The sequence below is a fragment of the Octopus bimaculoides genome, chromosome 23 (assembly GCF_046866305.1).
Source record: "Octopus bimaculoides isolate indiv1 chromosome 23, ASM4686630v1, whole genome shotgun sequence".
In the NCBI taxonomy this organism is placed as follows: Eukaryota; Metazoa; Mollusca; class Cephalopoda; order Octopoda; family Octopodidae; genus Octopus; species Octopus bimaculoides.
In genome coordinates, this window is record NC_142950.1 from 11,771,931 (window position 1) to 11,776,930 (window position 5,000).

General features: G+C 36.5%; 1 protein-coding gene across 2 annotated transcripts in view; it reads right to left on the bottom strand.

Moving 5' to 3' along the window:
- The window catches only part of LOC106872437 (solute carrier family 35 member E1 homolog), a 35,061-nt gene that overhangs the window by 15,970 nt on the left and 14,091 nt on the right, over positions 1–5,000 (bottom strand). The gene's annotated exons all lie outside the window — the stretch shown is intronic.

Consider the following 5,000-nt stretch of genomic DNA (forward strand, 5'->3'; position numbering starts at 1 on the left):
TAAGCTTCATCTTGATTTTCCAGGATTCACTCATTTTCCAGAATTCATCCCATTTTCTGTGAATCGTCCCAGTTTTTTCAAGATTCACTCCAATTTGCCAAGATTTGTCCCTTTTTTCTAGAATTCATCCCATTTTCCAGGGATCATCAGTTTTCCAGGAATTTTACCAGTTTTCCAGAATTCATCCCATTTTCCAGGAATTGTCCCAGTTTTCCAGGAATAATCCTAGATTTTCAGCATACACTCCAGTTGTCCAGAAATCCTCCCAGCTTTTCAGAATTCATTCTAGTTTTCTAGGATTCATTCCAGTTTCCAAACAAGTCTCCATGTCACAAAAGGAATGTTTTGAGACAGTGATTTGTCTCACTTTCTTAAATTTTATTTTAGGAAGGTTAGAAACCATGCCAAAGCAGACACTGGAGCTCAATACAACTCACCAAACCTTCTCAAACCATCCAAAGCATGCCAGCATGAAAAACTAACATTAAAACAAGAATGATGATAAATATTATCTACTTTGTTTTTATATATTTTCTTTTTGTTGATTTCTTTAATTTTTACTTTCTGTAAATCTTTCAGCTTTTAGAAATTACAGCTTTAGTTTAAAATTTGCTTATTCAGTTTTCATTTAAGTATAAACCTGCAGATAATGTATAGTACCAGTAATTCATCACAGATTATTCTTAGTATTTTTGTCTTACGTAGAACGATTTTAACGGTTTTAATTTTTGGTAATTTTCTTCAATAAATGATTCAACAAAAATATTTATTTTCATACGTACAACACATATAAGATAGAAAGATATGTAGATAGAGAGAAAGATAGACAGATAGACACACACATACATACACACAGCTAGATATAGGCAGACAGAGAGACAGATTGATATATAGATAGAAAACTATGTAGATAGGTAGAAAGACATGCAGACAGATACAGATGACACACAGACAGATAGGTAGGCAGATAGACAGACAGACAGAGAGTGGTAGACAGATAGACAAACAGAGTGATAGAGTGACAGACAGATAGACAGATAGATAGAAAAATAAATAGAAAAAATAGACAGACAGACAGACAGACAAATAGAAAGATAGGTAGACAGATAGATAGACAGACAGATAGATAGACAGACAGGTAGACAAACAGATGGATAGATAGATAGATAGATAGATAGATAGATAGATAGATAGATAGATAGATAGATGGGTACATAGTCAGACAGACAGACAGCTAGATATTTGTGAGTGTCTTTATCATGTAACCTTGAATTTTCTCCTGTTCCTGTTCAAATTGAATACCAAAATATAGGACTATGCAAAAACCACCCTACATTATTATAAAGACTGACACAGCACAGATATTACTAGTTGTACAACACATAAGCTGGAGTGGTCAAATATACCTGTAGTGTTGTACACAAAAGGCTAGCATAGCACAGATATACCTGATGTTTAAGCTGGAGTGGTTAAATATACCTGCCATATTGTACACAAGAGCTACGTGTGACATTTCTTTTTCATGTTCAAGAGCCACACCATGTGTGTGTGAGTGTGTAAAATTATATTTATAAATAAAGAAGACATACCTATATTATATTTATATCTATCTATATATACACATATTAAAACATAGGGTAAAAATTAATTAATATATGATTTTTTACCCTATGTTTTAATTTGATTAACCATAACCAAGTTCTCAAAGTGAATATATGCAACGCAGTAACTATTTTCTGCAGATATATTCCTGGAATTAGCGCGCCAAAATGAAGACTTTTGATTTTTACCATTAAGTTGTAATTAACAGAACCATATACACGTTCACCTATGGCGGTGGACAACTTTGTATAAGATTCTGAGAATTATGATTCCATTACAAATCACGCTGAAGAGAAACAGACATTCGGTAAGAGTGCTAATTTCGAAACTAGTTCGTGTTTTAATAATGTTTTATTTCTGTAATTTTCACTGTCTTGCTCGCTTACGCTTTGGTATTCCGCTGAATTTCATTTTGAGAACAATTTAGGTCTTAGTAGACACAAGATGTGGTCTATTTCTAGCACATTAAATGTTCACTTTAGTGGTCAACGTTATATATAAAAATATATATACACATACATAGATGTAAGGTATTCAGGCTAAATTTGATAAATTTGCATAAAAGGAAAAGAAAACACAATATCCCACTTGAAAATAAAAGTTTTTTTCTTTAAAAAAAATCAAAATATATCAACTCGTTCAGAGGTTCTCAATCAGTTTTCACCTATGGATCCCCTTCGTTCTTATTTTACTCAGGTGGGGCCTCATAACCATTCCATGCTTTAAAAATTCTATATTTTTCACCTCTACCTTAGCGTAGGCAGAGGTACTGTTTTCAGTTGTGTTTGTTTGTTTGTCCTTGGACAAGATTTCTCAAGAACCACTGGATAGATTCAGATGAAACTTTCAGGGATGTTTGGCCTTGTGACTGGCACAAACTGATTAGATTTTGGGATCAATCCAGTACCAGACAAGGATTCTGGATTATTTTTCCAGTTTTTTTTTTTTTACATAATTTTTGAGAGCAGTTAGGTTCATTTTTAGTATTCTCCTTTGTGAAAGCAGTTGAGCTTATTTCAGATATTCCCATTTTTAAAAAACATCTCCAGCTAATTGTTGAGAGAATGTTGGTGTTGCCTTGGTGGAGGCTTGCACTCCTCTTGTTATAATTATTATTAGGAATTTGTGTGTTAAGAAGCTTGTGTCCCAACCACATGGTTCCAGATACAGTTCCACTGCATGGAACCTTGGGCAAATGTCTTCTACATAGCCTCAGGCCAACCAAAGCCTTATGAGTGGATTTGGTAGACGAAAGCCTATTGTATATATAGATGTATATATATATCTGAGTGTGTATGTGCATTAGTGTCTGTGTTTGTACCTACCACCATATGACAACCAGTGTTCATGTGTTTGCATCCCCATAACTTAGCAGTTCGGCAAAAGAGGCTGGTGTTTCTCCTTTCCTTACCTGGAGTCATCAGCGTTTGATATTTTTACAGAGAACCCATTTCTCATCACCAGTCACTATTCAGCTCACAAAAGGTTCGTTCGTGAAACACGACAGCAAAGAAGAGCAAACATTCACTCTCTCTCTGTCATTAAACTCGGAAAGTTCGTGAGAAACCTGACCCAGTTTACTGATTTTTCTGATGGCACATAGGTGTCAATGATTGGTTGAATGACCAAATCCAAGCTTCTCTGCTAGTTCAACAGTTATGATGGGATTTTGTTCCACTAGGGTCTGCAAGACGTCCTTGTTGAGTTCTACATATCCTCTAGGATGACCCTTGTCTTCTAGGCTGTAGTTTCCAGCTTGGAATTTCTGGACCCATCATTGACACTGGCTTACACTTATTATCTGATCCCTGTATACTGCATTAATTCCTCGCACTTTCTGTTGCATTGTCCCCTTTATTGAACTCATAAAGCAAAATAAGCTGAATATGCTCCTTTGTCACTTTCATTATAGCTTTGAAAAAATAACTGTTAAAATGGAACTGCACTCTTCAAAACTCGCACTAAGAATAAGCACACAAGGTAAAATTACTACCTGCTTTTATAGCAAGTTGATGCAGGTAGTTTATCCCATCCCCCTCTGACTTTTAGACCATGCAATTGAAAAACCACGTTATTTATGGAATTACCCAATATGCACACACACACACACACACACACACAAATATATACATATATACACTCTCTGAGTGGTTGGCGTTAAGAAGGGCATCCAGCTGTAGAAACTGCCAAATTTAGATTGGAGCCTGGTGTTGCCATCCGGTTTCACCAGTCCTCAGCCAAATCATCCAACCCATGCTAGCATGGAAAGCGGACGTTAAACGATGATGATGATGATGATGATGATGATGATACACACATACATACTCTTTTACTTGTTTCAGTCTTTTGACTGTGGCCATGCTGGAGCACCGCCTTTTAGTCGAGCAAATCGACCCCAGGACTTATTCTTTAGAAGCCTAGTACTTATTCTATCGATCTCTTTTGCCGAACTGCTAAGTTACGGGAACATCAACACACCAGCACCGGTTGTCAAGCGATGTTGGGGGGACAAACACACATACACAAACACATACACACACATACATATATATATATATATATATATATACATATATATGACGGGCTTCTTTCAGTTTCCGTCTACCAAATCCACTCACAAGGCTTTGGTCGGCCCGAGACTATAGTAGAAGACACTTGCCCAAGGTGCCACACAGTGGGACTGAACCCGGGTCCATGTGGTTGGTAAGCTAGCTACTTACCACACAGCCACTCCTACGCCTACATGTATACATCTCTCTATACACATTCATACGTGTAGATAGTATTGCTCACTAAAGTACATTGGTTAATCGCTGCACATTAACAGCTTCTACTGAGTCTTCATTTCTTGCAATAAATACTTCAAAATCAAGGTTAGATATTAAAGCTGTATTAGGAACAGCAAAAGTGAAACCCAATATCATCTGTGGAAGGCACAGCTGGAGTCTGTCGGATATAGATTGGTGAATACTGGTATATAAGCATCCAGCACTGACGCTGATGCATACTGGTAGATGGAAGTTATATGCGTGTGTGTATGTGTGTATGAAAAAATATATGCACGTGTGTGTATAGATAGATAGATAGACATATAGATATGTAACAGTATGTGTGTGTGTGTGTGTGTGTGTGCAAGTATGTGTGTGTATATATATATATACATATATATATATGGGAGAATATACAAATAATAACAACAGACGAGGACAGGTGGTGTAAATAACAAAAGTATATATTAGTATGACGCTCGGGAATACGGAAAGTCTTTGACGTTTCGAGCTACGCTCTTCAACAGAAAGAATACGGAGACAAGGAGAAAAACACGGAGAAAAAAAATTGAATAGTGTTCAGTCAACGGTGGCTGTGTGGTAAGTAGCTTGCTTACCAACCACATGGTC